Source organism: Papaver somniferum, chromosome 1, assembly GCF_003573695.1.
Source record: "Papaver somniferum cultivar HN1 chromosome 1, ASM357369v1, whole genome shotgun sequence".
Lineage (NCBI taxonomy): Eukaryota > Viridiplantae > Streptophyta > Magnoliopsida > Ranunculales > Papaveraceae > Papaver > Papaver somniferum.
In genome coordinates, this window is record NC_039358.1 from 6,570,573 (window position 1) to 6,596,124 (window position 25,552).

The 25,552-nt window shown below is 42.2% G+C and overlaps 2 long non-coding RNA genes across 2 annotated transcripts in view; both read left to right on the forward strand.

Annotated features, from left to right (window-relative positions):
• Positions 1 to 10,147: 10,147 nt before the first annotated feature.
• LOC113325234 lies at positions 10,148 to 23,872 on the forward strand. Its single transcript, XR_003347992.1, has 3 exons — positions 10,148 to 10,212; positions 10,428 to 10,532; positions 23,779 to 23,872. It is a non-coding gene; the product is annotated as an uncharacterized LOC113325234 (long non-coding RNA).
• Positions 23,873 to 24,459: 587 nt separating this feature from the next.
• Positions 24,460 to 25,552, forward strand: part of LOC113325245 — an 11,909-nt gene continuing 10,816 nt past the window's right edge. Inside the window, exons 1-2 of the long non-coding RNA XR_003347995.1 lie at positions 24,460 to 24,605; positions 24,704 to 24,832. This is a non-coding gene — a long non-coding RNA (uncharacterized LOC113325245). The remainder of the gene's footprint in view (positions 24,606 to 24,703; positions 24,833 to 25,552) is intronic.

Sequence of the window (25,552 nt, forward strand, 5' to 3'; positions counted from 1 at the left end):
GTAAAATCCTGAGTCTATCTAGTAAGTGATGGACTTCCTTCAAATTAGACTTAATCCTCTTGAAATTCTGCATCATCAACTCTGGTATGAGGAGACCTGGAACACTTAGTGCAACCTTGTTTTCATCTACCACAAACTGCTTGAGCTGATGGATGCGCACACCTTCAAAAATTTTCCAGTCACAGGAAGCAGCAACCATCTGAATATCTTCAGTTATTATTTATTTTTCCATAAAAATTAAGAAATTATACATCAGTAATGATAATGGAAGAACATGAACCATCACTATATAATTTCTAGATTAAATTGCAACAAACGTGGAGCTTTAAATAATCAAAATTTATGAATCGCACAACATATAAGCAATAAAAAATACTAAATTAAATTGGACCAAATGCGTAACCATTTTGTAAGCATTTAACACACTAGCGGCTCAAGGGAAGACGAATGGATCTCCATAAGCATTCTTATTGGGGTATGATCTTAGTTGTTTTGAAACTCCATATTTTTGTTGAAACTTACGGATGTGTTGATACTATTGATACTTCATATGATTCAATGAATCAATATAATCTTTGATGATGATGGAACAAGACAACATGATATGCACGTAACTAAATTTATGGGATTACAAGTTGTATACCTCATGCATCAAACATCACTTTTAAACATCTTCTCATGCCCATCTTTCTAACCAGCGAGACTGGGAAACAATGTTCACCTTATACTGATCCATTCCCAGATATCAGCCTACAAAACCAGTAAAAAAGTTAAGCTTATGAATGTTAAAGCTAAATATTAACATAGGCAACAATTTACTAAGGAATCCTAATAAAGAAATTCACATGTCATAGAAAATATTTGGCTTAGACAAGCTAACTTTGTAGGAGTTGCAGGACAGTTGAATCAACTAGGTAGTTCAATTAAACATGCACATATCGATATATCAAAATGAGTGGACTGAGAACAACTCATATCCTCATACTTTATCTATACCAGAATCAAATCCTACAAGAACTAGACCTGAACTTTTTTATGAATTCCTGCCCCAGGTGATTCATTTACTGAAATCAATATATCCAAATGAGCCTAGCGACAGAGACACAAGATTCAGGATACACCGCTATCCGCGGGGTTAGATAACATGAAATAAAGTGCACATGGACGTATCAAGAATTAATGAATCTGGATCCAATTGGTTTAATTTTCCACAAGGTTTGAATTTATGTGGTGTGCTTGGAAAATACACACAAAAGACTTGCAAGTATACAAGGCCAAGTTTTAGTATAGAAGGTAAGAGAGGGATCAGTCCACAGGGAGTAGGAGTGCTTAAAAACTTAACCTAAGCTGTCAATGAAGGATGCAAGCAATATGGCAGATGGGAAAGATGGGAAAACAGTTAACAAAGCAAAGCAAATGACATGTAATAAAAACAGCAAGGAACCAAGGCTGTTAGCCAAGGGCAGGGGGGAGTTTGTGCACTGATTTCAGTGAAAAACAGCTACAAATTGCAAGAAATTAAACAAGCAAAACAGGTAAGGAGATAAACTGAACAGGAAGAAAAACAGAACTGAATTTAAGTGACTGTAAAAGGGATTGTGGCTAAGCTAAGGGCTTAGAATCCACCTTTGTGTCCTAGCCAAGCAATGTGATCCTAGGTTGAGTTGAAAATCCTATGCATACATCTAGAATGGGAGGAAAACTAATTTGCTCACTAGTTTGCCCCTAGCATTGACTGTCTTTTGACAGAACAATCAATCACAGGCACTATGAGCATCAATCTCTTCTCATTGCTCAATCAAAACAGACATCAGGATAACTATCCTAGCAATTCTCCATTTGACAATGCACTAGGCTTCATCTGAGCCTCAGCCTAATGCAGTTTAGCTCATGCTAAACATGTAACTAGCAATAACATTCATTGAGTATGATAATTCAAGCAACATTCAACATTCGGGATAATTGAAAACAACATGCACACATTCACTGTTAACTGCATAAGAAGAACTGAAATTGGAATTGCATCAAAATAAATTTTTTTCAATTCTCTACTGGCTAGTCTAGAGATGCCCAATTTTACAACCCCTAACACCCTTTTATAGTTACAGCCAAAAAAAAAACTAAAATCCCCAAATCAGTGAAATTAGGGTTTTACAAAAAATCCTTACCTAATCTCTGAAAACGATTGATAGCTCTCACCCATGCTTCCTTGTCGTCTGCTGATACTACCCATGCCTTCGATTTATTCTCTAACCTCACCCATTTCATCAACTCCTAACCTAAGGTTCCTGTGAGATGAAACGATTAGGAGGTGATGTAATAAGTGGCTAGAAAAGTAGGTCTAAGTGATGATGGCTCGAGTGGTGATGGTTGAATGATTTGGGGGGAGAAGATGGTGGAGTGATTTGGGGGAGAAGATGGTGGTGATGGAGACAGCGTCGCTGTTTCAGAAGAGGGGAAGAAGGAGATGGCTCGATGGGTTTTGGCAGAAGGGTGCGTTTGGTGCGGGTAATAGGGTTAGGTTGCTTAGGTGTTAAACGGGATCATCAAATTTGATGTTTTGTGAAGGGAATCCGTGGGATGATAACTTCTGAAACGGATCTAACGGCGAGATGGAGACATATTATGCGCGACCGTTGGATGCAAAAATACAACGAAACTAACGGCTCAAGATGGAGTTAGGTGCTGTAGTGTTGGTAAGGTGCATCGAAATCTGATGCATGATGACGCAGCGACCGTTGGATGATGGAATGGATCCAATCTTACGGTTAAGAAGGAAAACGGGTTTGGGTATTGAATTTTGGGTTTAGGATATGGATTTGGGCTTAGGAATTGGATTTGGGCTTAGGTAATCTTGAGCCCACTTCTTCTTTAAGAACAATTTCTTCCTTTTTAAGCCCATTTTTATCCTTGAGTCTTCCATAACACATTCTTCACTTCTTTTCCGCTAGAGATTCCACCGGCTTTCTCCCGTGTCTTTGCTCTTTTGGCTCCGCAACTCATCTAGTCTTTATTTGGTACCTAAAAATACAAAATTAATTAATAAAAATATTTATTCTTGAAAACAATGAAAATACAGAATATGGGATAAAATGTAGAATTAATGCACAAAAGATGAGTTAAATGCCAAGAAAAATATATAGAAATATGCACTTTTTAGCACTCATCATTATGCCACATCACTGTTTGGCACATACTGTTAGCATTGAAAAATACAATTTCCAAAGGTAGCAACACTTACCATAGGAAACCTACGCTGACATAACCCCACACTAACCAATCCGACTACATGTACCATACCGAGAGGGCTGAAAAACTTGTGATTCAATCACGAAAAACTAAGAAAGAAATCTGCAATTGGAACATATGATAGCACAATCTTTAAAAACGAATTGAATGTGTACCGCGAAAAAGCCCTCATACTTGACTATATCCCAGTAAAATATTGTTGATGGTGGTTTTTAGTTCAAAGGCTAAAATCGTAAACCCCGTATTTAATGCGCTGTCATCCTGCAAGGGAACAAAAGCCATTTAAAATCAATGGTTGCTTAAGACTCTTCGCTCACATATATATTGAGAAATTCAATATATCTGTATATATAAAATTTACTCAGAATGGTGCGTGCAACAATAATACCAAAATATTATGTGAATTTTATCTTCCACCAGCATTATTCACTAATGCATGACTTGCCTAGTATTTTCCTATGCTATGTTTCCAGCCGAACTCTCAATATTGACATGACATGACGATTGAATGTTCACTCTCAGATAGAGCTGTCAATTTATAACCCGGCTTGCGGGTTGACCCTAACCCGGCTTGTTTCAACCCGTCCCGGCTTGGCTTGTTGTCTAAACGGGCCGGGTTAGGGTTGGCATATACAACCCTACTAGAAAACAAGCCGGGCTAGGGCCAATCCGCGGGTTACCCGTCAACCCGTCAAAATTAATAAATATATCCCTCAATCCCACCAACTCTTTAAAATTCATGATTTGCAAACATATATTAGAATTAGTTAATTTTAAATCAATAAATAAAGCTAATTTTGGATCTACCCAAACAAATATAACAATTTTTAGATTTTAAATAATCAATCAATAAATTAAATTACAACTTAGATTCATCAATCACATATTTATTCAGGATGTCCTAAATTGATAAAAAGACTAGCATAATTTAAACAGTGAGTTAGTCTTACTCACATTAATTTAAACTTATAAAATGATAAAGAAAAAAAGTAAAATTCTTAGTTGATGTTAGGGTTCTCTGCCTAAGAAAACTAAAGCGCCGTAACCGGCTATATCGTTGATTAAGTGGCAATAAAAACGTCCACTTTACAACTCAGTGGTGGGGCTTCTAGTTAAACACCAAATTGACCTAGGTTTGACCTTTACTAAATGAATAATCCTAAACAATCCTAAATTTTAAATTTAATTTTTAAATTGATAACATTAACAAGCCAACCCGCCAATCCGTCAGGGTTGACCCGTCTAGGGCTAGGGTTGGGGTTTTGAGCTTGTTCGTGAATAGTACTAGGGATAGGGTTGACCCTAACCCTAGTACGGGTTGGACAGCTAGGGACGGGTTGATCCTAGCTTGGCCCGTTTGACAGCTCTACTCTCAGAAGAGTAGCATGAATCTCCCGAAGTGTCAGTATTGAGATCTGCATGGAAGTACTCGCACAGGCTGCATCGAACACACTTAAATTCCTTAGGGAAAATCTAGACTGTTAGTATCAGTCTCAAAATGATCATGGCCACACGATTTGTCCGAGCGATTCAGCAAGCCTAGACTACTCCTGACGGAATTAGGCGATCGCCGTATTGACCACCGGCGGGACCACCAATGCCCTAGTCGATCAAATCCCATTTTGTTCATTCGAAGTGCTTCGAACGATTATCCCAAACATGGGTGATCGCGCTGTTGAATAAGAGAGCTCAAACGAGTTAGACCGGCCAAAACGGTCTCAGAAACATCACCACCGTCCAACTTCGCCAGCCTGGATGGACGGCTTGGATCTTCTTTGGAATGATCAAAGAGGCGCCAGCATGCACATTGGCGGCCCAACTTATTCCTGCCTGCGGAAAGTCTGTAGAGAAACAAATCGTTTTCCCAAACTATGGAAAACACGCTATTTTCAAATCCCTAATTTGGGCCGCCACAGTATACAACTATCGAAAATGGATCGTGTCCGTTCAACTTAGCTAGACTATTTGGACGACTTAGATCGTGTTTCGGGCGATCAAGGAGGTACATATAAGTTCACCTCCGGACCAATTTTATTCCCACTCGATCGACTTACCCGTGGGAAGTCAATGATGTATCAAATTGCTCGATTGAACTAGGGTGGACGCGGCTGTTTCTAAAACTCTCATTCATATTTGCGGCAATATGCTACTGTCGCAAATCGATCGTGACCACTCATCTTCGCCAACCGAATCGAGTATCTTAGATCTAACTACAAATGGCCCAAGAGATGTCAGCATGTACACCGGTGGCTCGTCTTTGCGCATGGCCAATCGGCCTGTTCGAATAAGTGCCAGGCGCTTTGATTCGACTAGCTAAAACAGGGATGGACGCACGGCCTCTAAACCCTAAATTACATCAACGACAATATGTAGCTGCCTAAAATCATCTCTTCCATCCAACTTTTCTAGCCTAGTTGGATGATGTAGATTTTTTTTTCAGAAAATCAACAAAGTAGCATTGTGATCACTGGCCATCACTCCTTCACAGGGAGCGATCGACCAAGCAATAGCTTGTCCCTAGAGCTACCAAACGATCACCCAAAGGTGGTCGGCCATGCTACCTCTTTTAAGACGCCCAATCCGCGACTTACTCAATCGATCTCTAAAACAACGATGCCTCATGCACATCGATTATTTTGAGCTGCTTAAAGGCGATGCTTTACGTGCATCGAATACATACGATATTTTATATCGGCCTCATAAACAACTTAGTTTTTTAACCTAATAGCACCATATCCTATTCTTTGCGACAAGTCCCACGACTTGACCCGCTTACTCGAGACATCAAACATGTCGCAAACCGGGGGATACATACTGGGGTATTGGTCAGGCGGTTTACAGTGTGCGACGTGCAACACGCCCATTGCGAGAACGTGTCAGGAAAGGACGGACGATTAACGATGATGGAGTAGCGGGTGAAGGTGTGACCACGCAATGATCACCACCTCTTACACAACCCCACTACACCACTACTTAATCTCCTCCACTTCCTACGATATCAGGGGGTGCGCTCGAATGACTTGTATAAATAGGTTTACAACCTATTTCGACAACAAGATAAGTGTTATCAATACAGTATCCAGAAAACACCAAGGACTGATAGCTTACATTATGCAAGCCATTTCTGCATTCTGATACAAGTCATAAACAACCACACCTTCATAATTCAACATTTTGATCTCAAAACACCTTCTTCGCTTCCCTCCCTAAGATCAACCCCTTTTACTTCACTTTGTGACCGATTGAGTCTGGAACGACCATTTCTTAGTTTAGGATAGAGTCTTACAGATTGATATCTCGAATCTAAAAGTACTCCTGTGCAGTGCATTGTTTAGGGTTTGAATTCGTTTCTCATCAACACACCTAAATTTACCAAAAACAGTAGAACCAGTTTTTACCCTCAAAAAAATATGTAAATTTACAGCTACAATCAGGGCTCCTTGATTTTCCCTCATATTGTGTAAAAATTTCTGCAAGTAGAGAACACATATGCATCATCAAATTTAAGCAGCAGAAATGGAAAGAGGTAGAAAGATGATCAAATTTTTTTTGCAGAACTTACTTCATGAGGGTATCTGATGAGGTTAGTTAAATACCCATTTTCCACTAGTGTTGAGACATACAAGTATTACATTGAAGACCTGAAGAACGTGAAGACGTATCAAATACAATGAAGACATCATCCTTCCACTTGAAGTTAGTGATACTGACTTGACTTGTCTTCATTCCTATCATTGTTTCAAGTCATTCAAAATTGAAAACACAACATGCGAGGTTATATTTAATATTCTAGTATTAGACTTAGTCATTTTATTATCATTTAAGTGTCAAGGAATAATATTTGATTACGAAGTATAATGTTTATCTTTTGAACTTCATAAATGCGACATCGACATAATATATGTAACACGTTACTTGGTTGGGTATTGGATATAGGTGTGATTATTACATCCTAGGACAATATGTTTAAAGGAAGTACATATACAAAAGAAAATCAATAGGCGTTTTGGTCTGGTTTTCATTGAAGATCTATTGGATGACAAATTTGAACCTAGGTTAGAAATTTGGTAGAACCAATCTGGACTTATGTTGAAAGCTATGGTAAAACCAATCTATACCTAGTTTGGGATATACGGTAAAACTGATCTTTAAATTATGTTTAAAGTCTTGGTAGAACCGATCCTTACCTATATTGGGATACATGGCAGAACCAATCCTAGCTATTGTTGGGAGTTACGGTAGAACCGATCCTTACCTATTTTAGGATACATGGTGAAATCGATGATTAATACTTTTACACCGATAAAGCAACTCAAGATAATTATTTATGTCTTGAGATTCATGTGCAACGGTCTTAGATGCAGGGATACTCATGGATCTAAGTAACCAGAGGTAGATTACTTGGTCTCAACTATACGAAGTTGGCTTTGTTCTTTGTATAACAGATTGATTATGAGGTTATTCAAAACTGGACTAGGTCCCGTGGTTTTTATGCATTTGCGGTTTCCTAGTTAACAAACTCTTGTCGTTTCATTTACTTTACTTCCGCATTATAATTGTTTTATTATTATAAACTAAGAACACTTGTACGTTATATCCTATAGTCAATCGGTCTTTTAACATAACTATTGTCAAGTGAATATCATGTAGCAGTATTGTCTCGATTTTGTCCATAAACAATCACTCAAGGTATTAGACTTGTAGGTTTAAACGAAAAGATTTCGGTGTACTTGGGTACCCTCTTAATTTCACATTACGATATATATGACTCACAAAACAGGCCAAGGACCTGCCTCCAGAGTCTCGCAAAACTCCTCCAACTCCAACTCCTACATGAGAAGAAGCATCAACATCAGAATTTAGTTTAATGTAAGGATCTGTTGGTGGTGTCTTTCTAAGTGGCATATTCGTGATATGGTATACTACATTTATATTCTTCAGTAGCACGGTAAGCCTTTCCTAACACAAAAATACCCCTAAAAGAAGTTAATTTAGAAACAAGTTCATTACGAGCAAACCAAAATATACGATAGAAGAAATGAAATTAAAGTTATTCTCTGCAATCTATTTAAAGGCGATTTAGTAGAAAATAATTATTTTAGCAGGGTAAAAACTGATTCTGGAGAAAAGAGTAAAAGTGGGTAGGTTGATGACAAACGAGTCTAGACCCTGAACAAATATACTACACATGAGTACTTTAGATTTGAGAGATCAATCTGTACAATGTTGGCCGGCTAAACCAAGAAATGGCCATTTCAGTCTTGCTTCGGTCACAAAATGAAGGAGAAGGGTTGATCTTAGGCAGGAAAGAATAAAAGGTGTTGAGATCAGAGAGACAGGCTCTTTATGATGTGACTGTTTATGACTTATCTCAGAAAATGGACCTTTCATGTAAAAATGGAAGCTGTAAGTTTTGTGTATTCTCTAGAAATTTGTGTTAGTTTTTTTTTTTTTTGAATAGATTGAAAATTATTTATATCAAGTCATAGTCGAACTCCCTCATCTCATATGAAGTGGGGAGTTGTGGAGTAGTGAATTTAGTGGAGATGTGTGAAAGTGGTAGAAACCGTGTCATATTGTGAAGGTAAGACTAGACGGTTGTGTACCCACTTCTCCTTTACTAGTTAAATGCCCGCTCTTCCTATCACTTTCCCATAATGGGGGTACCGCATACCGCATGATGTAAACATCTAGACCAATACTCTGATGAACATCCCCCAGTTTGTGACATGTTTGATGTTTCGGGTATTTTGTAGAAAATAATGTCTAGTCGTGACTTGCATAGTCATACTACCTGCATGTTAAAGTGTATGTGATATGGAGCAAGTCACATCACGACTAAGAATGAAGAGTGGAACAAGTCCTGCATGGTAGTTGCTGAGTGTGCCCACCACTATAACATGCGAGTGGTCACAAATATATGATTATTCCGGAAACTAACATATATCGTGGGTCTTTTGTAAAATCTAATTAATATTTCCGCCAATCACACGCAAGTTAGGCTGCAGGTGGCCATAAGTGACAACTCAAGTCGTATGAATGAGACTTTGTATGAATGATATTAAAAGATAGCACATGATACTTGTAGTTAAATAAATAGTTAAATTATTTATGAAATCAATGTCCTAAAAATATTGTTTTTTAATGATGCATGTAAAACATCGTTTTCAAGCAAGCAGGTCAAAAATATTCGATGTATATGAAGCATCGTTTTATAGAGCCTGCTTGAATTAGTCGTAAGTTCCGTAGATTTAATTGATATGTTATATACTCTAGTTTGTTTGCCAATTTTACCTCTGAAAATATATAATGCATAACGAGTTATACATATTTTTTTCATGATTATGAGTGTCACATGAAAAATATCTTGGATCCGACAATAAGTTCCATTGTCCCAAAATTGATGAGCCAGTCATTGTCAAATTTTGTCCTATTAATAGTTGATTTTATATTATTTGATAGTCATGTTTATATTCGTTAAGTAGGTGTTTTAAAATGGTTTTTAACGGTGTAAAATTTATGAATAACCGTACAAAAATGATTGGTGCACCGTGATGTACGTGCACCGTGTGAGAGGGGAGTGGGGCCCACTCCTGCCCCACTCCCTATCCCGATGTTGAGAGGGGATCCTGGACTGTCCGATCCCCTCTCAGTGCACATCACGGTGCACAAGCTCGGTAGGTGTATCAAAGCTGATATCCGCAATATAATTTGAGAGATAAATTATTTCTAAATTGTATTATTAGCTCAACTAATTTTGGACGGAGGTAGTATTTTTTTTTTTTGGGCGTTAGCCTAATTTCCGCGTATGGACAGCCACACACCTACGCCCATATCAAGGCCCAAGCCCATGTCCGGATATATATCCTTGGAGAGTCTTGACTCTTGACAACAGAATCTTCATTTACTCTCGACTGAGTGAACTCGGAGCAAGCCAGTTCCTCCTCCAAAACCTGTAAACCTGTAAGTGCGATTCTAAAAGCCCTAATTCTCCCCCCAATTTTTCATTTTTTGTATCCAATTATTTGATTTGGAATAGGATCATCTTAATCATTGGACGAGATCCAAAACCCCTTTCTCCAAAACCCAAATTTCGTTTTAAGGGTATTGTGTTTTCCGTTGAAGTATACTTTTACCTATCCTTTTGATGAATCAGAGTGTTAGATTTTACGATGCAGGTGAAAATGTACTAAGAGAGGCGTTCGACTATGGTGGTGGCAGTCTTAGATTGTTGTTTTCCTGACGATTGGGTTCACGGCGGATTTTGATCATACAGTGAGGAGGTAATGGTTTTTGTGGACACACGAACTACGCGGGGTCCGAATGCCCGCAAACAATTGTTGAAGTCTAAAGAGATTACGATGGTGATACCCTGATGTGGGTTCATTGGCTCAAAACCCACGGGTTTATCATGGCCTCCTCCAACTTCCCCGTGCGTAGCGATTATGCATGGGGTACAAATATAAAAGGAAAGCAACATATATAAGCAAATGCATGCGGAACTAAATGAATGTAAAGTGCTGAAATGTAAATAAGACCAAGGTTTACGTGGTTCAGCACTAAGGCCTACATCCACGGGGTTTGTTGTTCTAATATTATTCACGGTTACACGAATAGTTGAATGACTTGGGGTTTACATATTTCTCTCCACTATGGGATTCCTTACCTTTGCTATTCTCTCTCTCTCTCTCCTGATGTTTTTTCGATCCCCTTCCCCCTTTGTGGAGATTGGGTATTTAAAGGTAGGAACGTGGGACCCATCTGAAGACCGTTGGAACCTTATCTTCTAGTGTCTTGTGTCCATCACGCAGAGGTCTGCGTTTCCCCCTCGATCCCGCGGAGGCATCTTCGCTCGTTCCATAGGTCGGTCGACACGTGCACTGCTCAGAGTGTTTAATGCGGGTGGTTGAGGGGTCTGCTCGTGTCAGACAAGTGTCTTCTGCCCCTGTCAGTCCGTGTCAGCTGACTTTCTCTCCACCGTTGATCTTAGCTCCTCTTCTGGGGATGAGATAAAGCAACTCCTAGGGGTTTATTTGGTGCTTCGCGACGCATCGTGTTTTGATGTCTTGGCTTGCATGCTTTCCACGTACCTTTCTGTATACACGTGTCCGATAGTGAGATATATGTTTACACAATTTGCCCCTTTTCTTCAGGCTTAATTGACTAATGGGTGCCTTGAAGAAAAACTATCGTCGCACATTCTTCTCACTCCTAATAACTTCTCCTAGATACTTGGGCACGTCTTTTATTCGTGCATTAACTGCTTATGTAACGGGCACGTTTTCCTATTTCTCCCTTAATTTCCTCTTTTCTTTCGGGTATTTTAAGGATAGAGAGGAAATTTAATTTCATTCTTCCTAAACACTCTCTCAGTTCATTCTTCCTTTAAGTTTCCTGCCTTCCTTCATTAAACCTGTGACCTTAAATTCTTTGTCAGTCTTCATTGCACCTGTGATCTTAAATTCTGTCAGTCTTTATTGCACCTGGGATCTTCCCCTGTTCGTTTCTTCTACTTGCTGTTTTTGCCGGTGAGTTTTTCTTTTCTTGATTTCACTGTTTTATGCCGTGCTGATTTGTGAATTTTCTGCTATTGTTGTTCCTTGTTTGTGATGAAGAACTGGCTGGATCTTCAAAGAATCTCCCCGTGAAGAGAAAAGCGTCTGAAGCGTTTGTTAGTTCATCCGGCCCCGCCGAGGAGGAAGAGGCTGCTCCCTTGATACGCAGTGTTTCTGTTAGCAGGAGAAAAGTAACCTTCAAGCATATCGATCTTGAAATATTCAAGGAGAAGCATGAGCTCCAAGCCTTCGGGGTTCGTTTTTATGCCCCCGAGGATGATATTACGTATGAGCTGATCTCTAAGTACAAATTCGATGAATTTCACTTGTTAACGACGGTTGGGGCCTTCGAGGCTGGTCTGATGCTGCCGTTGTACAAATCGGGTGATTCCTTCTACTACGACGTGCTCGCTAGTCGTGAGGGTTCTTCCACAAATACTCATAGCCGTTCCGTATCCCAATTATCGGGGAATTATCTCCGCGCCCTGAAGGAATGCTATCTGCGGAGTAAGGGGGAAACGTCGATGACCTGCTACGTCCCCAATCCCTTGGAGAAGGAATGGTACACTCCTGAAAATTTCAATAACTCCTTCGGTGATTACGTCAATAGCAGGAATCGCAAGCCGTGGAGTGTCAGCCTTCGGAATCTTCCTGCTCCTCGAGGCGAGATTCGTCTGTTAAATGAGGTCAGTGATGCCAAGCTGAAGTATGTTCCTGGCACGGAGGCGTCCAATCGTCGGAAACTCTTCCCCGCGCGAGAAAGGATCAAGCGCGATCATGACTACGAGTGGCACGCCACTGTCATTGAGATAGTAGGTCCGTGGGCTTACGGTTGGATTCCCGGTTCCCGCGGATGGCGGCCAACCGAGAATAGTAAGCCGCGCGAATCTCCTCCCGCTCGCTATGGAGATTTCTGCCCCTGGCGTCTGAACTTTGCGGGCATGAATTTTCCTTATGCCCTGGATGTCGTAGAGGGAGACGAGGAGGATGGTTCCGGTGCTATACTCCCATCGAAGAATATCTCAGCAGCTCAGGTACGCAGATTCTAGTTGTGTTTTGTTTTTATAACTTCCATCGGACGGGAAGAATAATTCCTTTGTGGTGTCGGTTTTAGGTATTGAAGAAGAAAAAGATTAGGCCGAAGCAGTCTTCTACTATGGTGGTGGGCGAGGTTGAGGCCCAAGAAGAAGTTACTAGTCCTGTGAACGAAGAGTTTGCTGAGGACGAGATTACAGATGGGGAGGAACGTACTGGTACCTCCCCTATCAATGCCGAAGAAGAGGTCTTCGCTGGTCTCGTCGGTGATGAAGGAAGGAACAAGGGTGTAGTGGCGGATGATGTTGTCATCGAGGATGTTTCCGTCCCTGCTGGTGATGTCATGGATACCCTCCCCACTTGTCAAGAATTTTCTTTCGATCGGATGTATTCCACGGGGGAGTTCTTTGACGAAGCCCTCGATTTTCCCGAGGACTTCTCTTTACTTTCCCCTAATGACGATTGGGATGTTCTTGGTGGTGATGGTAATGGTGATGCTGCTGTAGAAGGTGTTGGTGCGGAGGAGCCTGCTGTGCATGTAGGCGCGGGAGAACATGCCAACGTTCATGCTGAGGGGGTCGAGTCGGTCAAAGGAAAATCTGTTGTTGACGCGCCCGCCGATAGTCTTCCCCAGTCGCCGATGTCTGAGGGTGAGGATGCCATCATGAGTTGGTTTAAGGAGAAGAATCTTCTGTTTGTCTCTCATCCTGCTCCTGTGGTTGTTGGGGAAAAGGAATCAACCGCGTATACCCGTCGCATGATGGAGATGTCTTCGGAGGCGCAGGTGTCTGAAGCCTGGGGAAAAAGGTTGACCGTTCCCGAGGCTACCCTCGTGCCGGAGCCTCCTACTTCTGTTGCCGATATGATGGCTATTGCCGACGGGTATCAATATTGCTTCCCGCAACAGCGTGTGCTGGAGGTAAATTTTCGTACATGCTTGTTCGTGAGAATAGGACGCTTCGGTTGAATAATGTTTTGTCATTTTGATGTGTAGATGATGAGGAGCGAGCATTGCAACCACGTGCTATATCAGTTCTTTACAGAAAAATCTCTGAAGCTCGAGGCTAAGCTTCGTCATCGGGAAAAGTAATTATCTGCGGCGGAGGTGGAAATAGAAGAGATGAAGAAAAGCCTTAAGGAGAAAGAAAAACTGGGTGAAGCAGAGGCTGATCTTCGTTCAGAACTTATTGCAGTGCGTGCTGAGTTAGAGCAAACTCGTAGCCAAGTTTCCACTTTCACAGGTTTGGTTCTTTTCCCTCGCCGTATGTCGTCATTCTTTTATCTCTTAGTTGTTCTGTCTGAGTCTCCCCACCCTATGTCCAGTGGGTGGCATCCCCGAGCTGGTATGGCTTCGAAACGAAAGAGCTCGGCAAAAATCTCGTATTAGAGATTTGGTTGAGAAGATTAAGAGTGAGGCTAGGAAATGGGATGCTCGGGCTGAAGTATGGCGCGCGCGGCATGTTCAGATGGTCGACATGCAAAATCTGTACAACCATGATCGTGCTTTATTTAATGGCACACTGCTGTGGACCAGTGATAATCTGCGGGAAGCCCGCGAGCGTACTTCCTTGTTGGAATCTAGGATTCAGCTATTGGAAGAAGAATTACAGACGGCGCGGTCCATTCCTCTTTCAGGGGTCCAAGATAATATGCTTGGTCTTGCCAGGGAACGAGATGATGCTCGTGCTGAAGTCTATGCTCTCAGCAATGCTCTTTCCGCGTCTCGTGCCGATGTAGCCCGTCTTGCTGAGTCTGAGAGGAATCTTGAAGTGTGCATGTATAGACTCAGCAAAGGGGTCTCAGAGATAAATAAAGAGGTCGACCACCTTCGTCATGTGGACTCGATGAAGCAGGTAGAATTAGATGCCTGTTAATTTACTCTCACCAACCTTCAACTAGACTATAAGAAATTATCCGCGGAATATGATCATCTTGATGAAGCGCGAGATGCGGTTGTTAATGAATATGAAGAGGCTTCGGCTTGTGTCGAAGGTATAATCCCAATTCATCGAGTGTGATCTTGTTTGTTTTCTACGCTAACTCCGTGGTGTTGTCTTTTTCAGGGCTCGAGGAACGCCTTCGCGTCACAAATGAAGAACTTGAAAAGGCTCAATCTTCCTTAGCACAGCAAGAGGAACAAACCAATCACTTCAAGAATTTAGCAGCCACCCGCGAGGAGGCCGTTGGTGCTGCTTCCAGAGAAGTGAATCGGCTATCCTCGTTATTATCCCAAGCCCAACAACGGACAACAGTTATTAAACATAAGGCTCGTTGTCAATTGGCTGAGGAGACGAACAAGATGCTGGAGAGGATAGAGCTTGGCCTACGGAATGAACATGGTCTCGTGAAGAACTACCCTCGTCGTCCCGTTCCTGCTGCATTGCCCAGCTCCTCGGGCCCGTCTTCTGGTGGGAGCGTCCCATCAAGTCTTCGGAAAAATCCTGACGCCGGGACCGCCACCTAGGTAGAGATGGCAGCATTCTGTAGGGTCCGCGGCATAATTGTGCTTTTTGTAACGATATAAAAGGAATGTTTTTTGATTGTGTATCCTTGGCTTTGGCCGTTCACTTCTTGTAATCACCCTTTATGAAATGAATCCTCTTTCTTGATATACCTACAATGTTTTTGTATTTTAAGTTTGTGAAAAATCAAAACAAAAGTTAAGTGTTTTTGAGTGCGATACGAAAGGAAGGTACCTTCGTGATCGTCTTGAGACCTGTCACCCCGCTGGCAAATCCTGGGACAGAGGATTCCCAGACGGTGGGGGCCGGGGCAACGTTCTAGGATATGGGGCGTAAAATATGTACGCACCCATTCCGTCGACCCGTTGCCTTAAGATTGGTTGGGTATCTCTTTCTGCTGGGTGCCTTCCCCCTGGTCCTACACTTATGGATACTGATGGGGGAGCCCTGAGAGATTGTAGATTAACTACTTTCCCCAATATTGTAGGTAGATTCCACAGACTTGATAATTTGAAAGCTTGTTTAATTGATAAGTTGAGGTCTGCAATTCCTCTTCCAGAGATAGAAACATGTTGGGCGGGGAGGCTCCTTTCTTCTTCTGGTATATTCCCAGCAGATTCAAATCTGCGTTGCTTCTATGGGAAGTATGGTTTGAGCCATTTAGCATTCCAAGGATGCCGGAGGACCTCACCTTTTAGATTACGAAGGTAGTAAGAACCATTACCCGCAATGTCGTGGATCATAAACGGTCCTCCCCATGTAGGTGCTAACTTTCCCCATTTCTTTTCTTGCTGATATCGTGGGATTGTTCTCAACACATACTGTCCCTCTACAAAATTTCGTAGCTTTACCTTTTTGTTGTACTCCCTTGCTAGTCTTCGTTGATAATTTTCCATATTTTGCAATGCTACTTCCCTTCTTCCCTCCAAGTCGTCCAACCTTTCTAACATCATATCTGTTGTTAGGTTTTTCTCCCAGGCTTCAGTCTTCGTGGTTGGCATGAGGATTTCTGTAGGTATGACTGCTTCAGCTCCATAAGTAAGAAGAAACGGGGATTCCCCGGTAGCGGACCTTCGTGTTGTCCTGTATGCCCACAAGACATTGTGCAGTTGTTCGCACCATCTTCCCTTATGCTCGTCTAATTGTTTTTTGAGTATAAGGGCGAGGGTCTTGTTGGTAGCTTCCGCTTGTCCGTTGCTTTGAGGGTATAAGGGGGTGGACTTGTTCTTTCTTATTTTAAAGGTGTCGAAGAGCATGTCTATATTTTTTCCCTGTAATTGCTTGCCGTTATCAGACACAATTTCAGCAGGTATACCAAATCTGCAAATGATGTTCTGGAATATGAAAGTGAACACATCCGCGTCTCTGATCCTGGCTAAGGCCTTAGCCTCCACCCATTTACTGAAGTAGTCCGTGGCTACTATCAAAAATCGTCTCTTCCTGGATCCTTCGATGAAAGGCCCGACGATGTCTACTCCCCATTTTGCAAATGGCCACGGGCTATCGACAGAGTTTAACAATGTTGCCGGCGCGTGGATTTTTTTCGCGAAGCGCTGACATTCTTCGCATCGTCGGGACATCCTCGCAGCATCTTGTATCATGGTCGGCCAGTAATATCCTTGCGTTTTTGCCTTGTCAGCTAGTGATCTCATACCGCTATGATTCCCTGCGTCACCATAATGGATATCCGTTAGAATTCGATGCCCTTCTTTTCGGGATAAGCAGCGTAGTAATGGTCCGAGGAAAGATTTTCTATATAGGACCCCGTCCCGAAGATCGTATCTTCCCACTTTGGAGAGCGTCTTTCTAGCTTGCTTCCGATCCGCAGGTAGGCTTCCTTTGTCGAGGAATGCATGTATTGTCACCCTCCAGTCATCTTCATTGCTGAAATCTTCGTATTGATTTGCTTTTGACAAGATTTCTTCATCAAAGTCGTTATGGATGTCTTCTCCTACTTGGTCTTCAATATATTCTTCCATCGTATCTTGATTGGTAGCGAAGGAGAATTGAGATGCAATCGAAGGCTCGTATACCCTTGCTATTTTAATACCTTCGGCATTTTTATCCCTCAACATGGATGATATGTATGCTAGGGCATCCGCATGCCTGAGGTCCCTTCTGCATAAGTGCCGGAACTTAATGTTCGGGATTTGTGAAGCCAATGTTTGGACCAATGCCATGTAAGCTGAAAGGGTGTCATCGTACACATTATATTCGAGCGCGATTTTCCGTATGACCAGCTGCGAATCACTTGTCAGCCTTACATCGGTTACCCCCATTTCTATTATTATACGTAGGGCATGTATGACAGCTTCGTATTCAACAATGTTATTGGTATGCTCTTTGAATTCCAATCTAAGTTCCTGTATGATCCTTTCTCCAGTTGGGGTGATGATGACAATACCTATTCCTGCCCCTTCCTTATTTTTAGATCCGTCGACGAAGACTTCCCATTGTCTATGACTCGTAGGTTCGAGGATATCCATTGGATCCTTGATTGCTTCCTCGGCTTCTGGTATTCCCTTGATCTCTTCATCGTTGTCTAGAGGGAGGTCTGCTAAGAAATCTGCCAGAACTTGGGACTTCTGAGAATGTTGAATTTCATGAATGATGTTGAATTGGTCCAGATGGGTGTTCCATTTGGCTATTCGGCCCACTTTTCCTGTGCTTTTGAGGACTGCTTCCAATGGTGCTCTGCATGGTACCCTGACGAAGTGAGTTAGGAAGTAGGTTCTCAGTTTTTGGGTAGCCCATACCAGTGCGAGGATGAGTTGTTCAATCTTAGTATAATTTCTTTCCGCGGGATTGAGTGTCTTGCTGACGTAATAGATAGGCTGTTCTATCTTTGTATTGGTTTTGACTAATACCGCGCTGACTGCGTCCTCCGTTGCTGCTATGTACAGTGCCAAAACTTCGTCAGGGTCAGGTTTCTGCAGGATAGGGATCGAAGCTAGATGTTCTTTGATCTTTTGGAATGCTTCCTCGCAATCGGCGGTCCATTCGAACCTGCTCCCTTTCTTAAGAATATTGAAGAAATGTTTGCACTTGTCCGAAGACCGTGCAATAAATCTGCCTAACGCTGCTATGGACCCATTGAGCTTCTGCACTTCCTTTAGATTCTTTGGTGACGGCATCTCTACTATGGCTTGAATCTTAGATGGGTCTACCTCGATGCCCCTTTTCGTCACCAGATAACCGAGGAACTTCCCTGAGGTGACACCGAAAGTACATTTCTCCGGATTTACTTTCATGTGATGCTGTCTCATTGCATTGAAAATATTCCTCAGGTCCTGGTGGTGATTTTTACGCAGCTTGCTTTTGACGAGCATGTCGTCCACGTAGACTTCTAGGGTTCCTCCAATCCATGGTTTGAAGATAGCATCGACCATCCTTTGGTATGTTGCCCCTGCGTTTCGGAGCCCGAAAGGCATTCTGGTATAGCAATAAAGGCCATGTGGTGTATAGAATGCTGTGTGTTGCTGATCTTCTTCTGCCAGGGCTACTTGGTTGTAACCAGAGTATCCGTCCATAAACGACAGCTCCTCGTACCCTTCAACTGCTTCAACCAGTTGATCTATGCTCGGCAGGGGATAACTGTCCTTTGGACACGCCTTGTTGAGATTGGTAAAGTCGATGCATATTCTAACCCCTCCATTTTTCTTAGGAACAATGACCATGTTGGATATCCAGGTAGGATACTTGACTTCCTTGATAAATCCTGCGTCTAGTAGCTTCCGAAGTTCTGTTTCTACCGCCTCATGATATTCTGGAGCCACTTTTCGTATTTTCTGCCTGAACGGGGGTGTGCCCTGTTTGATGCGTAGTTCATGTTGGATTACTTTTGGGTCGATCCCTGGCATATCTCCTAACTTCCAGGCGAACACATCCGCATATTCCTTAAGTAATTTGGTTAAGGAATGTTCTCTCCCTTCGCCCATGATGGTCCCGATTTTGACCCTCTTCGGGTCTTCTTCCGTTCCTATGTTGATTTCCTTAGTGGGTTCCACGGGTGTGAACATAGGCCTTGGGTTTCCGAGGACTGGGGCGCTCTTTAATTGCTATTTGGCGTGTTTCTGCTCTTTGTTGATTGTTGAGGTACTTGTTTCCGAGCCTCGGACATTACCCTCTTTCGTCAAGCCTTTTCCTGTGGTTTCCTTAAGGAATAGTTCCACGGCTTTCTCTTGCGTGGTTTCTTGATTTCTTACTCTTCGGATTTTTCGTTGTTCTTCTTGCTCGTTGTTGATATGATCCTGAGTGGCCTGGCATTCTCGTGTAGCGATTCGATCTCCCTTGATCTCCATAATTCCCTCGGGTGTTGGAAATCTGAGGTACTGGTGGTATGTTGCCGCAACTCCTTTGAGCTTGTGTACCCACTGTCGTCCAATAATGGCGTTGTAGGGGGAAGGGGTATCCACCACACTGAATCGGGTATCCAGTTTCATGGGCCCTGCGTTAACCTGTAACACAATGTCTCCCAAGGGCTTTGTGGCCGCTCCATTGAATCCGTAGATGGTGTGATAAGAGGTCATCAACTGTTCATCGTGGAGCTTCATCCGCTTGAATGCGTCATAGAATAGGACATTCACAGAGCTTCCCCCGTCTATGAGGATCTTTTTGAGGTTACATCCCGCTATTGGTAATGTCAGGACCAAGGGATCGTTATGGTCTTCCATATCTTCTTCGATATCCTCGGCATCGAAGATGACAGGTAATTCCATCCATTTTTCATGTTCGTCCACTGTTATCCCATCGACCTTATATAACTCGCAACGATCTTCGAATTGCTTCCGTAACCTTTTTCCAATCTGTGCTGTGAGCGAGGGTCCTGTGGCTTCGGAACACGAGATGGTGTTGATTGTTCGGTTTTCTTCCGGAAGTTGGACTGGTTTGGTTCGTTTGGATCTGTCCTCGGTAACCTCCTTCCGTATGTAATGTTTGAGCTCTCCCGCATCAATTAATTTTTGGATCATTATTTTAAGGTTCTTGCATTTTTCGGTCTGGTGTCCGTTGAAACAGTGATACTCACAGTAATCTTTAGACTTCTCGGATCTTGGGGGCTGCTTTCCCTTAGACCATGGCCATTCTAAGTTTTCCCTCCCTTTGATCTCCCTCAGGATACGAGCATAGCTAGCGTTGAGTTTCGTGTAAACTTGGTCTTCGAATTTTCGGTCGCCTGTTCTTCGTTCATCCCTCCGTTCCTTTCTATCTTCGTGAGGTCTCTCATCTGAGGAACCCCTTTTGGCCCCATTGGTTTGTTCTGCTGAATTGGTGCGGTGAGACCTCTGCGGATATGCCCTCGGGTTTTCCCGTTGAATTTCTTCAAGTCGAGCGTGCTTCTCGATAATTATTCGGAGATCGCCTTCTGTCTTGGGCACGCTCCCGTGAATTTCAACAAATAGGGGACTCATTCGGTCCAAGCCCCACTTATAGCAATTGATGCTCACCACTGGGTCCACGCTTCCTATGGCTTGGCAGATCCTATGCCATCTGTTTGTGTATTCTCTCGTGGTTTCCTTGTAGCCTATTGCTAGTGAGAAAAGCTTATCCATCCCAGTGTTTACAGTCTTGTTGTACATGTATGTTCTTAAGAATTTCTCTGCCAGTTGGTCGTATGAGTGTATGGAGTTTGGTGGCAGATTATCAAACCATGATAACGCCGATCCCTTCAAACTTGACGGGAAGTATCTACAGAGTACGGCGTCGTTCTGTCCCCATCTTGCTAGGACGCGGTTGTAGTACCGAACATGTGCAGCAGGGTCGCTGGACCCATCATAGCATTCGAACGTCGGGACAGGGCATTTCAGGGGAATAGGGGTGTTGGCCAAGCGATGCGTCAGGGGCGTGGAGTTAGCTTCTCTCATAACCTCTTCTAACCTTCCCCCTCCTTGTTTATTTTTCAATTGCCTGATCTCTGCCATCATCTCATCTCGCAGTTCCTCCATTGCGCGTTGGTGTTCTAAGTTCTTCAGATCATTTCCGTTTGATTCTCCATCGTCATAGTCCGGGTCGGATACGCTATGTCTCCTTGTTGCGTCTTCATTAGTCGCTAGGACGACTCTGCAGTCTTGGTTTGGCTCTGGTGCTTTGGAGCTTGCTTCATCAAGTTGTTGGTTGGTCTTTGTGCTTAGAGCAATCCGCTCCTTTAAATCTTGATTTTCTCTGGCCAAAAGTGCTACAGCTTCTGCGTAAACCTGTTGGTTCCTTCTCAGTTCCTCGAGCTCAGCCATTAGTTGGTGTGATTGGTTGGACCCCTGATTGGGAGTCCCCGCACGTGCCGCTACAGCCGTGGCGCCGCCCTCCTCCATGGTCTGTACTAAAGGTGGCAGGGGTTCAACTTCTGTTGCTGGTGTTTCCAAATTGGAGTGAGCGCCCCTCTGCGGTGCCCGAGCCGCCGGTATGGTTTGATTCTGGTTATTTGTTAGCGGCATTCCAAAGGTTAGCAGATGCGCGGGTTGGAATGTTCTGGATTCATCCACCCTTTCCCTTGGTTGGTTAAGTTGACTCATGGCGAAGGTATTGCTAGCCTCCGCAGCCTTCGGGACTACCGCGGCTTCCCCATATTTTATCGTTGCTGCTCTGAGAGCCGCCATTGCAACAGAATTAGCGTTCATGGGTGAAGTGATTTCAGTGGTATCCTGCCTTCGATTGGTCATTTTAGTTTTATCTCCTTTCTGCTTGCTTCGGGTGATGATCGGGGTTGTCCGGGGTGTTTCTTTTGACAAAGCTTTGGATTTTCCTGCTTCCTGCGTCTTCTCCATCACGTGCCTTTTTGTTGACGAAATCTAGCGTAAACTCGCCTTCTTTACTCACAACACGTTCTCTCTGTATAAATTTATTCAAACAGAAACGGGAATATCCGCGTGAAGCGGGTTAGTTGTCGAAATACAATTTTTCAAAAGCGGGTTTATTAAAGGCGATCTTTAGTATATAAAAAAAAAACTATGAAAATTGTAAATCCGACGGATTAGGACAATAACCCATGCTTGGAACACTAACTCTTATCGAAGGCAAAAGGTGGGTTTTTGAATATAATACTGTTGACGAATGATCTATACAGTCAGAGCTGATAAAATCGGAGCAATCGTATGCCAAATTAGAATGAAATCACAGGACAAGATAAATCTTTTACCGGGACGAAGTCCCTGTTTCTAGCGCCAAATTGTGGACACACGAACTACGCGGGGTCCGAATGCCCGCAATCAATTGTTGAAGTCTAAAGAGATTACGATGGTGATACCCTGATGTGGGTTCATTGGCTCAAAACCCACGGGTTTATCATGGCCTCCTCCAACTTCCCCGTGCGTAGCGATTATGCATGGGGTACAAATATAAAAGGAAAGCAACATATATAAGCAAATGCATGCGGAACTAAATGAATGTAAAGTGCTGAAATGTAAATAAGACCAAGGTTTACGTGGTTCAGCACTAAGGCCTACATCCACGGGGTTTGTTGTTCTACTATATTATTCACGGTTACACGAATAGTTGAATGACTTGGGGTTTACATATTTCTCTCCACTATGGGATTCCTTACCTTTGCTATTCTCTCTCTCTCTCTCCTGATGTTTTTTTCGATCCCCTTCCCCCTTTGTGGAGATTGGGTATTTATAAGGTAGGAACGTGGGACCCATCTCTGAAGACCGTTGGAACCTTATCTTCTAGTGTCTTGTGTCCATCACGCAGAGGTCTGCGTTTCCCCCTCGATCCCGCGGAGGCATCTTCGCTCGTTCCATAGGTCGGTCGACACGTGCACTGCTCAGAGTGTTTAATGCGGGTGGTTGAGGGGTCTGCTCGTGTCAGACAAGTGTCTTCTGCCCCTGTCAGTCCGTGTCAGCTGACTTTCTCTCCACCGTTGATCTTAGCTCCTCTTCTGGGGATGAGATAAAGCAACTCCTAGGGGTTTATTTGGTGCTTCGCGACGCATCGTGTTTTGATGTCTTGGCTTGCATGCTTTCCACGTACCTTTCTGTATACACGTGTCCGATAGTGAGATATATGTGTACACAGTTTTGATCAAAACTTAATCAAACAAGAATTCTATAACATTTATGCTCGCATATTTCAAGTCAATTGTAATAGTGAATGAAATTTTGATATGCTAAATGGTGTGATTGAGTTGAATTGCATACAATAAAATATTACTGTTTAGATTCGGTAGGTTTATGTCACATTCAACAGTAGAATAATATGAGATGGACAGGATGAAATTCGAGATTACGGGTTTCATTTTTTAGTGCATAATATCGGATTCTAAACCAGGATATACCTGCACCTAATGATTTTTCCTTCAGCTCTCTCATGGAATTGGCTTGGACTGTTTTAATTGTCTAATGCAAATGTTATGGTTTGTTACATTCGATATACATAATCAAGTATGTCAACTACAACTAAAAATGATCCTATTGCATCCTGAAATGGCTACATATGGCTAAACTTGTTCTCCCCATTTTTCTAATTGAATATGTTTTTATTTGCAGGTAGACCACTTTCACCCTCCCTCAAGCTTTGGAGTGATGACAACTTAACATGCTTTTGATGTCTCAAACAATCAAATCGATGAATAAGCAATTTATCATGATATTAAATGTGACTAATTTTTTACATTACGGCCTTAGCTAAATCATCTGCGAAGTATATTATTTATATGACACTACAATTGGTTTTTTACCATCCTCTTTGCGACCAAATTTTACTTACTCCAATACATCAGTTGCAATGTCTTGGTCTCATATAATCTTAAGTTGAACTAGTATACTGCTTTTATCTTTTTTGCTAGAAATATAATGGCAATCAGCATGGTATTGTATGTATAATCTTGAAGTATAGCTCTGATCTGCAGCTTTGTACCTTATATATTTTATTCAATGCTCAAATGACGTAATGGACATGTCCCACGTTACTGGTGCTTGATAAACAAGGAAACTTTCCCATAAAGTATAGTGTGTACCTTCCATTCCTTGTATAAGAAACATGCTCTTTAAAGCACTGATTGTATGGATTTCCTCATTTACTGAGAGCATACATAGATTACATATTTCATTTGTTGACAGTTCAAGACATTTGTGTTTTCCAAGTTGAAGATGTTTGCTAATTGAGAAAATTATACTTTATATATGATAGTTTTTTCTTTCTTTCTTGTAGGATGCTGGAATGAGCTGTTTAGAGGTCTTCCTTTTTAGTGTCTTACCTGCTGTTGGAGCATGCCTATCCATGTATGATATTTTTTTACATTCGAAGAAAGCTTTTCAAGAGAAAAGTACTCTATCATCAGTGGATGTTCAGATGTTCCCAATTCTAAGTCTGGGTGAGATTTTATTGGAAGTAATGTCTTGCTTATATTAGAAATCCGTGCATGTTTTTTCCTGGAACTTAATCATTCCTTATTTCATTTGTGCGCTGTAGGCAATAATTATGCTACACTGGAAGTATGACTGCTGGTGCTCTATTTTATGCAACCGAGTGCTGTGCTTTTGTTGGATAGCAAAAGCTCTGTTTGAGTTTCCTCATTTAGTAGTTTTCTCATTGCCCGAGGTACTGTTTTAGGTTACTTGATTCCCTCACAGTTTTTAAGATTTTAGATTAATATCCGATGCAGAATTCTGATTGAGAATATCTGTGCATGAAAGACGAGAATGATAGCGGTATATGACTTGATAAGTTGCTGGTTATCATGTCAAAAAGAATTTAGAAACCTGCATAATGATTATCTTAAGGCCAACACTGAGAATCTACAAGTCCGTTAAGATGTTCGATGAGTTATTTCAAATGTTGATTTGCTTGATCCTAAAATCAGGTAGTCTATGATGGACGCATTTATGTGTCTAATATAGCTCATTTGTATATATTGTTAGTACTCGATATTGTACTTATTTGGTTATTTTATGTATTTGTAGGTGTTTTTGGAAAATAATCTCTTGCGGCGAATTTGGCTAAAAATGTGGCATCTGGACCTCCGTTGATAACGTACCGGAAGCGCCTCAGAAGTGTACCGGAAGTATCCCAGAAATACCCCGGAGGAACCCCGAAAAAAGTGCGGAAAATGCCCCAGAGGACACTTGCTATACGGATCCTTGATTTTGGATAAGGGGTAACCTAATTACTAAGGGGTGACCCATTTCCAGGCAGCTGCTAAAGGGACACCAGAACTGGATAGGGGGAGGTCTTCTTCAAATTTCAAATACTGGTTTTGGCGGGAAAGGCCATGCATTTCGCTGTTGATTTTTGATCCGATTGTTGGAGCTGTTTTAGGGA